The sequence below is a fragment of the Aphelocoma coerulescens genome (assembly GCF_041296385.1).
Source record: "Aphelocoma coerulescens isolate FSJ_1873_10779 chromosome Z unlocalized genomic scaffold, UR_Acoe_1.0 ChrZ_unloc_scaf_1, whole genome shotgun sequence".
NCBI lineage: Eukaryota > Metazoa > Chordata > Aves > Passeriformes > Corvidae > Aphelocoma > Aphelocoma coerulescens.
Window position 1 is genome coordinate 3,752,361 of NW_027184086.1, and position 13,058 is coordinate 3,765,418.

Sequence of the window (13,058 nt, forward strand, 5' to 3'; positions counted from 1 at the left end):
AGATGTTAGACTTCTCTGACTTTCCACCAAATCAACAGGACACTTAAGTTCACGTGATCTCCAGAAGTCAAGTCTGCCTCAAATTAGGTGTTGAACAATAGAAAAAGAAAAGCACTGTAAACCTCTTGAGATTTAACTATAAATGCTTTTGCAGTAGAAAACAGCCTAAGTCACTCTGCATAAAAGGCTGCCAAATGACAAAATCAATCGACCAAAAAAAGAGAAAAATTTCCTTCTAGATAGCATTCAGCCATAGCACTGCTCAATTAACCTCTTTCAAAACCCACCAACAAAACAAACAGTATCTTAATTTGCAAGCAGGAAGTTTTAGTTTAGTAATATTCCTTTGAGCAAGGTAGCCAGGGTGTGCAATACAGGACTTTCTCACTATCAGGAGTCCAATTGCCCAGAATACCATTCCTTTCAACTTCCTAAATACTGCATCAGCCCTTTTCACACACTTGCTAAAAAGTTCCCTGTTGCTCCATGAGGTTCTTGGTGAACAGACACTGTTATCTGAGTGACACTGTCACCCAACACAGACGGGTTCTCTTAGGGATATTGGCAGAGTGACGATGGCACTAAACCTGAGGTACAACTAGAGCTTTGCTTTCCTAACAGGATGTTATGATTGACATAGAAGAGAATTTATTATTAGAATGGCACGGGATTTCTACAAGCAGAGTCAGCCTAGTACAGTCTGTAAGTAGCATGGTAGGGAATTTATAATACAATTTAACTTCTAATTTCTAATCACTTGGACCCTCTGCAGATCAGGTCAGATCCCAATCCATGGTTGCGGGGGCTGCCTGGGAAGGCATGGCAGGGCCTGGCAGCCAGGACCCACCCAGCCATCCCAGCCAGGTCAGCCCAGGGTATCAGACACCTCCCTGGGGACAACAAAGGCCAGCCTGGGACATGGGACCAGGGTGGAGCTGGCTTGGCCACCAGGTACTCTCACATCACACGACTTTGCACATGTACACCAAGGTACTAAGATGCCGATGATATGCCCAGACCTAAATCTGTGCCTCGCCTATATAAACCATGCCCAGGCAATATAAGGGCTAAGTAAAAGTTATTTCCTTTTTTTTTTTTTTAATTAGGGAAGTGAAACTAAAAACCTCCTTTATTTTCTATGATGTAACTTAGAAAATGCATACTTCTGATGTTGCTGTAGGGCAGACAGGGGAATTAGCTATGCTAATTGCTGCCACTGCTTAGGTATTCGGACTGGAGACTTTGACTTACCGACCATCAAAAGCAATGCCTGGTGGTATCAAAGGAGAGATTATCCTGTATTTCAGTCGGCTTCAGATGAAGACCATCTCTGTTTATTGATCTTCACGGTAACAAAATTTAAAGTAACAGACATCTAATGTCAGTTCAAATGAATGTTATTTAAATAACATCATTGTGTACAGCCAACTGCATCTGCTGCTAACAGAGCCATGCCTTAGCTAGGAAATTGCTAGTTAAATTCTCATCAACATCTTGTGTCTGAAGTCACTGTATTACCTCCTTCACATTACTTTGTTTAGATCCACTTCACATCACAGACCTGTGATTTAAAGCTCCATCTAGAAATCTAAGTCTTGTGCGGCCTCTACCATGGAATTCTCAGCAAGTAGAGCTGTTTGAAAACTCTTAAAACAGTATATTCAAAAGAAAATAAGAAAATACTTTTTTTTCTTTTTTTGTGAGGCCAATTTTTCTGATTTTTCTCCTCCTGCTCCAAGAGTGATCTGCAAAACTGAGATGTTTTAGCTAGGATTGAAAATATTTTAGATAGAATATTAATTTCTAAATAGACTATTACTGCCTCTTTTGAGAAACTTCCTACTCATTCTTCACCTTCATAAATGCTCAACCGCCTTGTAAAGCTGTCCTAAAAAGTGCAACCTTGTCATGATGATGAATATAAATGAGAACAGGTTTGTCCCTTTTTCCAAAAATATCGTAAACTGCCCTCCTATTCAAACGGGTTGCTACTCCTGGATCTTACGTACGGATCCACAATTTGGATACAGAAAGTAAGAAGTTCATTTTCCTTCATCAATTTCTTCTATATAGGTGTAAATAAAGATACTGAATATTTTCACTATCATTTAAAGGTGTATCTCTGTTAACAAAATACTACTTTGATCGAAAAAAGTGGGGGCACTTGTAAAGATAACTGGTCTTTTTGTAGACTGTAACCTTTTTCTGCAGGCCGCTGATGACTGCGATAGTTAAATGTGTTCTGTGCTCCAGAAAATTTCTGCAACATAGGTATTATTTTAGTCAAAAGATTTCAGTGAAACGGTATTCTAACAGGAAATTACATTCTGGATAAATAAATCTCCCTGGGAAGCACATCAGTTCCACGCAGTTCCAGTTTCAGCAGAGACAAGCACATGAATCACAGGTATGAAATCCTTCTGCCTTCAGTCTACCCCTCAGGCTCACAAGACATGGGATCCCTGCAGTTTTCATGCTGCCTTTGTAACATGTTCTAGACACAGGAAGATCTGTTAGCACAGGATCATTCCACTCTCCCTCCTGGCCGCTGTCATTTGCTCACCCTGCAAAATACAGTTTCTCAATTTAGGAGTGAGGAGTAGTGGAGACAACTGTGGGAAGAACTGGGGTATAGTTGACCCTGTTGGGAATCATGCTCTTTCCAGCCTTCATTCTGGAGACATTGCTGAACTCTGTGCATGCCTTGAGCTGCACGGAAGGCTTGCAGTTTTCCCCTGGAAGTTCAACAGCCCAAGCTCTGGACTGCTGCAAGTGAGGACCTGAGAGAGCTTGTTTTACAAGGACAGAACTGATCGAAAGGCTTCTTCCTTGATGTCTCAAAAAGAAATAAAAATGGCAGTGAATAAGGGAAGTGGAAAGACAGATAAATAAAATGATCTGTCAGTAGATGATAGGAGAGGTTACAGAAATGGGGCGAAGGCAATCACCCACATAGAGCCCACATCAGCAGCCAAAGTTCTGGGGAACTACCAGTGTATACAGTAGTGTGCAGTAAAGCAAGAGATGCCCATTTTCACTGCAGTTAATTTATTAAACAAGTACTGCTCCTTATAATTTGACATTAGTCTTACTTCCCTAAGTGTGTGTAAATACATAACTTATTTGATGGGATCCCTAATAGTCACAGCAGCCAACAGCTATCTGGTTACAAATTTACTATGATGCTTAAAAACCCCACATACTGCAATACCTTTTACTTTTTGTAGTCAAGGAACTGAAAAGAGAAATCAATCTTGTGCTCTTTCATTAACTTGACCTTAAAGAATAGTATTAGCTCACCAGTAATCCTTGCATCATATTTCAAGAGCTAACAAGCCTTACAACACTTAAAATCTGTAAAATATCCCAAACAAACAAAACCCAAAAAGACAAACTCTTTTGCAGTCAAATCTGACACTAACACAGTCTGTAATAGATAATATTGTTTCATAAACTTCCTTTGCAGTTCTTTTTCTCTTCGATCTGACATCTTTTGTGGAATATAGGAGTGTTTGCGAGAGAGAAAACACCCTGCAAACTAAAAAGTCACCAAAACCTGCTACATAATAGAAGTGCCTCCAGGGAGGGCAAAATAAGAATGCCGAATTGTATTTAAACACGCAGATGTATTTTTGCATAAAACTGTGCTGCCTCTCAATTCTTCTTATTTAAAAATACATGGGCATTTAGCTATATGTTAAAAGAAGGAAATAATTCTTATTCCAGGAGTTATTTGTTTTGAGTAAACATTAGAAGCTATTTCTGAGGCCAATCACAAAAACTGAGTTTTTAAAGACTTACAGCTTGTTAATTCTAATAAGAAAATCCACAGCTAGTAATTTTTATTAAGAGAATACCTATAAAGAGTCTATATAAACCTCCATGTCTAAGAGCTTGGGCAAGCACAATTCTGTCTTTGCTCATGTTTTTTCATATGCTGAGTGCAGACTGCAGTTCAGTCTTTAGCAGGGCTGCAGCAGGCAATGCATGGGTGACTACATTCTCCCATCTTTTCACCCTCTGATAGCATCAGGGAGTCAAAAAAGCAGTGAGAGAAGCAAGGCATGTATGAAGAGCTTTGTTATGCAGGATGCACTCAGCCTTCACCCCACTCTTAGCCGTATAAATGAGAGCTAACCCAACAGACAGTTACCTCTGTGCCCTGCTGTATTTACAGGATTGCAAATTGAGAGCAGAATGGGGCTTGAGGAGTCATTTTTCAGGATCATGGGGGTTTCTTCTGTAGGAAGGCAAGATGATGCTGTTAAGAGGCGGAAACTGGTAACAGGTCTGGGTTCATAATTAAAGATTTCTGATGTGACTCTTTCAAATGAGTTATGAGCTCTCCTTTATTACTGTTGATACCAAAGATGGGAAGAGGAATCCTCATCTTAGTCAGCTGTTTAATTTTCCGTAATAACTGTGATGTGCTCTGAGGTGACAGTCCTGAATGTCACAGGAGCAGCTATGAGGAGCTAGCATTATAAACTTTGGTTGAAGATGCATTGGCAGATACCCGAACTGAAAAACTGAAAAAAAAATTAAAATAATCTTATAATAGATCGATTGTTCAGCTCCAGTGCGACCTCTCAGTGCAGAATTATGCTGAAGTGAGCCTTGTACAGAGCTTTGGTAGATGTCTCTTAAGAGCTATTTTTCAGCCAGCTACATCAGACAGTGGGTGTTGATTTTCTATTTATTTAATTCTCCAGTTCACAACTGAGGAGTACTTTGTTCTTCTTCAAAGTACTCTCCCTCTGACTTAATGACGTTTCTAAAGCAGCAGCCTTCAATACCGAGCCCTGTGTCATGCCCAAGAGGTTTGAGTTTCGTTTCTAGCTCATGTCCTCAGCGTGGAGTCAAAGGACAGCAGGAGAAGACCATCCAAAATCGAGGGCGAGTAGCACTGTACAGCGTGAGGAGGCTGAGGGCCGAGATGACCCTCGCCGCACCTACGTTTAATGCCATTCAATTCGATCACGTAATTTATGACCACACAGGGTAGCAGTGCCACTTTTTGGTCACGGCCATACACAGGCCTCGGCACAGGGCAGGCTTCAACCCCGAACGGGGGGAAAGACCCGATTTCCTTCCGTTCGGGGGCGATTCCGGCTGTGGGTGACCCCACGCACGCCCGGCCCCGCCCTGCCGCCAGCGTCGCCCCCCGGGCCCGGGAGCAGCGCCCGCCGCTCCGTGCCGGTGTCGCGGCGCTGTCGGGGCCGTGTGGCGGCGCTGTCGGGGCCATGTCGCGACACAGGCGGGTGGCGCGGCGGCAGCCCGGCGGGGCCGCGGGGGACTCGGCTGCCGCCGCCGCGGTGCGCGCCCGGGCCGAGGCCCTCAGGGAGGTCGGCGTGGACGAGGAGGTGGAGATGGCGGTGCAGCTCGCCCTGGAGCGGTTCCGGAGCGGGGACGAGGCGGGTGCGCGGCGCGGCCCGGCCCGGCCCGGGGCGGCCCTGCGGGTGTCGGGAGGGCGCTGGCAGCGGGTCAGGGAGGGGATCCTGCTCCTCTGCCCGGCCCTAGTGAGGCACAGCTGGGGTGCTGTGTCCAGCTCTGGGCTCCTCAGCACAGAGACAGGGAGCTACTGGTCAGGGTCCAGCAAAGGCCACAGACGAGATGAGATGAGATGAGATGAGATGAGATGAGATGAGATGAGATGAGATGAGATGAGATGAGATGAGATGAGATGAGATGAGATGAGATGAGATGAGATGAGATGAGATGATGAGAGGTCTGGAACATTTCTTCTGTGAGGAGAGATGTGAGGCCTGGGCCTGTTTAGCCTGGAGGAGACTGAGATGGCATCTCATGAATAAGTATCTCCAAGATGAGTCCCAGGAGTGTGGTGCCAGACTTTTTGGTGACAGGACAAGGAGCAGTGGCCATAAAGTAAAAGCCAAGAAGTTGCACCTCAAGATGAGGAAGACCTTTTTTCCATGAGGGTGGCAGAGAACTGGAACAGCTGCCCAGGGAGGACGTGGAGTCTCCCCCTCTGGAGACATCCCAAACCCACCTGGGCGTGCTCCTGTGTCACCTGCTCCAGGTGACTCTGCCTTGGCAGGGGGTTGCTCTGGGTGATCTCCAGAGGTCCCTTCCAATCCTAACAATTCTTTGATTCTGTAAGACCAAGATAACACGTCAAGAATGCCTGTTGCATTGTTACTGGTTTTTTACTATTATTTATCATTCTAGAGATGGAATTTCCTTCTAGTTTCACGAGTACCGAAAGAGCGTTTGTTCACCGGCTCTGTCAGTCTCTTGGACTGGTGTCTAAAAGCAAAGGGTAAGTTGGGGTGCAATTTTCATTTTTTGGGTGCAGATGAATGGAATTTCCTGACTAATGATAACGTGATTGATATTTCCAACATAGCCAACTCTGCTGCAAGGAATAGTATTAGAGAAAAAAGTGTAAAAGTAGGCATAGAAATAAGTATCTTTGTTTGTTTGGAAAACCTTGTGACATGCTTTTTGAGATGGCTTGCTTTTATACTTCATGGGTTTCACGTGTCCATAAAAGAGGCTTCTCACCATGATCTCTGCTTTTTTTTTAAGGTTTTGCATAGAACCTCATACCTTGACAGATAAAAGTTAACCTAGAGTAGGTCACTTATTCCTAGGTTTTCTTTTCCCCCCGACAGAAAAGGAGCAAATCGGTACCTGACTGTAAGGAAGAAGGATGTCTCCGAACCGACACATGCAGCCATGGCTTGCGACTTGGCTCTCCGTATGAAACACGCCGTTCGGAGCCTCATTCAGAGCTTTCCCGTCACAAACAAGGAGCGCACAGAACTCTTGCCAAGGACAGAGCGAGGAGGTGCGCGTGCTGTTGAATCTGGTATGTTCAGCGTGTCTTCTCATTTGGACTTGTCCGTCAACACCGCTTGAAAAAGCAGCGTACGACCCGAGTACAAAACAAACCCCTTTCTGTTCTGTCCCCTTGCCTGCCCTACCATGCACCTTTAAACAAACACATGAATTTTCCTTACTTTCAAGGTCTTTTATAACTGGTGTTGTGAGGAACTTGGGCAGTCGTATCACGCGCATTGCGATGTCTACCTTGTGCTGAGTTAATTTAGGATCTTTGAGCCAGTTCCAGCCAAATCTTTGTGGAAGCACATTTGTGAAATGTGGCTTCATACAAGTTCCATGAGGTGGGATTGAAGAGTCAGGTCTTACCGTGATGCCGTGTGAGAACACCCTTACGAAAGAATGAGGTTGGCTGTGCTGCTTACAGAAATTCACGTACTTGACAAAGCAAGAAGTTTAGTTTTTGTTTCTTGATCTCTACCAAATAGATGTGATCCTTAAGACGCTACTGTCCAGACTTCTTGATTTCTAGGATACAAAGGAGTTCACTGAAGACAAACGTCTGATAAAATGTTGGGGTTTTTTTGTTAGCAACGCTTTTATCTGGATTACTGCTTTAACAGCTGTGAGTGGAAGAGCTATACCGTGTTTCTGTGTGCAGAGGTGGCTGTAGTGAACAGAAAACACTTGTACCAATAGGTCTTGTTTAATTAAATATTTCTGGTGTGTGGTGTCTGTTCTTAAAGCGCTTCCTTTGCTGCTTTTTTCAGTTGTTTCAGTTGTTTAATAGGATTGTTTAATGAACAGAGGGCAGCTATAATAAAAGTACTGAAACACAATGTCTTAGAAACGTAAGAGGTAAGCTAATGAAGAGTCTAACATTTATCCTTCTCTGCTTTTCAAGCATGTATTTTTAGTTCTCCTAATCTCTTAGTCTGTGTTTGTCTTGGTACAACAGAGCTTGTAATTTAGCATGTGAATCTGTTAATCACGTTAAATATGTATAATTGAGTTTGCAGCAAGCTTTTCATTCTTCTGGAAAATAATGATCAAGGAATTACAGAGTAGCATTTACGATGCTGGGTTTGAAGCAGCTCCCTCAGAAGATGTGCACGTTTTTTGGCTGCTCACGCACTGCTTGCTAACACACCACGCTGCTGTGTGGGTCCAGGACCCCTGGTACAGCGCGCTTGGATCGATAGGATTTGGGGCAAATGCATGGAATAGCTTAAAGGTTGAACTCTGTGAGCGTGTATTTCTAGGGAAACTGCAGATGGGAAACGTGCACGCGGATACGAAGGCCACCAAAGTACACCAGGCTGGTTTTCTCCAGTTTAGTTTCTCTTTCTCCTTTCGCTCTTTATGGGCTTTTTTTGGCGTGGAGCAATGCTCTGGGAGAGTCTGGTTGTGTTTGAAATACCTATGAAAGTAATAACTGTTCTGAAAAATGCCTATTTCAAGCACCATAACAGGACGTGTTGCTATGAGTCTGACTTCTGAATGTGTGCTGGGTTTGTCACTTTACCCACAGGGGTGCATAAAGAGTCAGGAAGGTAAATTGTTAAGTATAATTTTTGAGCAGTGTTTTAGTGACCGTCCTCTGTGTCTGTATAAGTAAATTCTTAATTTCTCTTCACAGAAAACAAAGAATTGAACAAGACAAGCGGTCGACTTAATGACGGTATCCCCCAGGTCCCAGTGAAAAGAGGGGAATCAGAGTTCGATTCCTTCAGGCAATCACTACCAGTCCTTGAAAAACAGGAAGAAATTGTCCAAACAATAAAGGACAATAAAATTGTTTTGATTATAGGAGAGACGGGATCGGGAAAAACTACTCAAGTATGTTTCCTCAATGAAATGAAAAAAGATAACAGTATTTATACTAAACTAATGCCAATTTTGTAGCATTTGTGGTAAGGGATATTTCTATGCTATTTTAAGGCTTTTGTTTTCCTGTATGATTGAAAATCTTGTGTTCCAGTTCACTTTCTAGCTTTTGAAATACTAAGCCAGCAGATAGGTACTGAAAGCATAAATGGTTCCTCACGGTTTTCTGATAGATATAATTTTTTCATTAAAATATTACGAAATATTGAAGGGAAAGTAGCTGTGATGTTTGTATAACCCTTTTTCTTCTAAGGCTAGTTCTGTTCTTTTGTGTTGAAATTAGAGATTATCTACAGGGCTTTTTTTCCTATAGATCTCTCTGAAGCAGGAGAGAGAGACTTCAACTTTTTTTAAAAAAACCCCTCAACAGGTTATACTTAGAAATTTATTTTATGCTCATTCAGGTATATTTGCAGTGATAATCCTATTGAAAAATCTGTTGCAACGTGTAATACTGAGATGCAGTTAAATTGTTTCCCTGTGCTAAGAAAGCTGTGACTTTCTCAAAAAGTAAATTTGAACCACTTCTTTCCAGATCCCTCAGTTTATCCTTGATGACTGCTACAAGAATGGAGCTCCCTGTCGTGTGTTTTGCACTCAGCCGAGACGTTTAGCAGCTGTTGCTGTGGCTGAGAGGGTGGCAGCAGAAAGGAGAGAGAAGATTGGCCAGACAGTTGGTTACCAGCTCCGGTTGGAAAGCAGGTGCTAATGGTGCTTCTAAGTGTCAGTTGATCTTGTGCTGCTATCGTGAATCTTGTGTACCTTTAAACTGCAGTATATTTGGGATGCAGCCCCATAAATCATAGGTGGGGTATGTTATTGCAGGTAAGGAAGACTTAGGAGTGAAAAGGACAGCTTTCTTCCTGTATTTGGCAGTTTCATGTAGTAGCTTGTCATACTGAACTGAATTTCAGGTGCTTTCTATTGGTTTCTTCTAGGGAGTGTGTGCATGTAAATCCTTGTCTGATTTTCAGATCAAGTCTACACTTTCCTCTCTTTTTTTTTTTTCCCTCTCTACTTTTAACATGTGTGGATCCAAAAGTTCTGCAAGCTTTGAAGGTAGGTAGGAAGACCAGCATGCTGTAACAAACGTATAGAGTGTGAGTTGGTATGGGTCATAAAAGGGAGAACAACAAAATTGGAAAGTGACTGATGAAGCTGAGCATTATTTACCAGTCCAGTTTGGGTTAAGTTTCCTGTGCTTCAGCTTTTAAAACATGAAGTGACGTCAAAGTAGAGCTTTCAGTCACTTGATGAATTTGTCTGTGAAGCAGAGTGTGAATGGGTTGTGTGGGGTTTTTGCATCTTTGCACTGTGTAGCCAGTGACATTTCAGGGAAGGGGCGATGGCTGGGATATGAGTGACCAGAAGGTGGCAAAAGGTTGTGCTGCTTGAATGAACAGGGATAACGCACGGCTGGTGAAAACGAATGTGCTGGAACAACAAAGCCAAGACAAGAATTGGAATGTGCATGGGAAAGCTCACGAGGCTATTAAGGGATTAGAAGAGCTAGTGAAGATGTATCACAAATAAGCTGCATGATTAATGTCTGGAATACTGGATACTGTGCTGGCAGAAGAAGAGCAAAGTCAGATGAAAATGGAAGAAAATCCATCTTGAGAAGAATCAATGCATTTACTCCAGAGAAACACTAAAAGGGAGAGATGACAATATTTCCAGCTGTGCACAGAAAAGATCTGGAGTGGAGGTGTTTAGGGGTGCTTAGAGTAAGAAAGAAGTCTAATTTTGTAGGTTTTCGTAATGGTCTTCCAGAAGGAGCTGTGGAGGAGAGTACAAAGGAACTTTTTGGTTCCTTTGGGATGGCAGCACCAGCGAAAGTAGTGACAATTGCTGTTTTTACTGGGGCAGCTAACTCTGCCCTGGGTGTAGAATAGTTACACTTCAGTATTTTGACTTCCTGAAAGACCAAAGGATCAGCTGATTGCTTTGTGATGTAGTCAGCTGTAGTGTATTAGGTTTGCATGACAGGGCTTTGGGAGCTGTGGGGCGGCTTTCTGTGAGAAGATGCCAGAAGCCTTCCCCGTGTGTGACAGAGACGGTGCCAGCCAGGACGGACCTGCCTCTGGCCAAGGCTGAGCCCATCTGTGGTGGTGGTAGTGCCTCTGGGACAGCAGGGAATGGGGGAGAAAATCCTGCACAACAGAGGCCGCAGTCCAAGGAGAGCAGCGAGCGCATGTGAGTGGAGCAGTTCTGCAGATGGGAGGGTCAGTGCGGGAGGGGAGGAGGTGCTCCAGGTGCCAGAGCAGCCCGTGGTGCCGCCCATGGTGAGGCAGCTGTGCTCCTGCAGCCCATGGAGGTGCATGGTGCAGCGGGGATCCCCCTGCAGCCCGTGCAGGACTCCGTGTTGCAGCAGGTGGGTGCTTGAAAGAGGCTGTGATCCTCTGGGAAGCCTGTGTTGGAGCAGGCTCCTGGCAGGACCTGTGGCCCTGTGGAGAGAGCCCCCAGTTTGCTGTCAGGATTGTGACCCTGTGGGGGTCCCACGCTGGAGCAGGCTGTTCCTGAGGGACTGCACCCTGTGGAAAGGGACCTGTGCTGGAGCAGGTCCCTTTTATGAAGACCTGCAGCCCATGGGAAGGACTCATGCTGGAGAAGCTCATGGAGGACTGTTGCCCATGGGAGAGACCCATGTTCTCCTTATCCTGGTCCTGACCCTGTGAGTCTTCCATTGTATTTCCTCTCCCCTGCCCAGCTCAGCAGAGGAGTGGCTTGCGTGGCACCTGGCATCCAGCCAGGCTCATCGCACCACGTGTAGGCAAATACAAGGGCTATATCCAAGCATATGCTGAGGAATTGGAACCTGGTTTTCCACATGGGATTTTCTAGTAGATTGAATGACATGGAGAATGACTGTTTCGCATGGTTCTGTTTAACTTTCTTACTTATTAAAATTTGAATCTGATGTTTTCAGTTAATCCATTCTTCAAAGTTAGGAGCGCAAGCAGTAAGAGTTGTTAGGGAATGTCTGGGAATAGGCATAGTTTGAAAACAAGTGGTATGCAGGAGTTCTTTGGTGAGAGAACTGTAATGCCTCTTCTGGTCAGCAGCTGCTTTAATTTTTGAGCCATGGAAAGCTGCTAAGCAGCCTTTAAGTGGTGCAAAGCCCCTGAGTCGTCTCTGTGCTCTGTTCCATAGGGTTTCTCCAAAGACACTGGTAACATTCTGCACTAATGACATGCTCCTTCGCACGCTGATGGCAGGAGACAGCACCCTCTCCACTGTGACGCATGTGATTGTGGTGAGCATCCTGTGGTCTTTCCTGTGTTGCTTGTTAATTGGAAAACGAGGTCCTCGTTTGTTTTATTTAAATTTGCTGAGCGTTTTCGGTGGTTTTGTTTGCTAGAATCTGAATCGACTTTAAAGACTTTCTGAGTCCTTAGTGTAGCATGCATGTTTTGTGGGTTTTGGTGTTTGTCTGTGTGTTTGTTTGTGCTTTTCCCTGGAAAAACATCTTATTTTATGTTCATGCCAATAAGTAGGTGTGGAATCAGGAGGAGTTGAGGAGGACAGAAGTGTAAATTTTTCTGAAATTCCTCTGTCGGCAGAAAAGCCTTAGGGAGGCTTAGATGTGGTTCAATACGATTGTGTCAGAATTTCTGTTATCATGTATTTGTTTTAGCAATACCAGGTTTTCAGTCCATTTGTTTGCCCAGTGTTTCCAAGATAATGTGCAGTCTAATTGCTAGCAAATTGTTCAGGAGCGTTCATTTAGGATTGTGTTAATATTCCTATTGTGGACTTCCGTAAGTAAGGGGGACCAGAATGTTTATGGCAAGATTTAAGTATTCCACTACTGAAGACAAAAAAGTCACGGTAAGTTTAGGTGCCTACCTGTTTATCAGAGTTAAAAAAGCATGAGAATGGTCTATTAATTCTTGATGTCAGCCTACAAACCTTGTATTTGAGTCCTTGTTTCATTCATTCATAATACAAAACAAAACAGAAGAATGACAAAGATGATTAAGCAGTTATGTCCTCAGTTTATAGGCTTTGTGTATGACTTGTCTAAGCAATGTCTTTTTTTCTGATTATGTGGTGTCATACATTTCTTTAAATGCTCCTCATCAGTTGTGAAGTGAGAATTTATTAAAATAAGATTTGTAGGATTTGTGGTTTGTGACCTTTTCTTGAAATTTGGCTTCCAATACAAAATGAGAGAGGTTTCAGACATTTACTTTGGCCTCTGACGTTAAGGTGTGTGTGGCTTGTGCATTGCAGTGCGCTCTGCTCTGATAAAGACTTTTTGAAACTTTTTTTTTGCTTATGGATAGTTTAAAAAAAATCCCTTACCTTAAGCTAGATTTACACATTTTAAGGCCTCTGTAATGTAGCACCAAATCATGTATTTT

General features: G+C 43.6%; 1 pseudogene; it reads left to right on the forward strand.

Moving 5' to 3' along the window:
• The first annotated feature begins 5,231 nt into the window (after positions 1-5,231).
• The window catches only part of LOC138103954 (3'-5' RNA helicase YTHDC2-like), a 29,112-nt pseudogene continuing 21,285 nt past the window's right edge, over positions 5,232-13,058 (forward strand).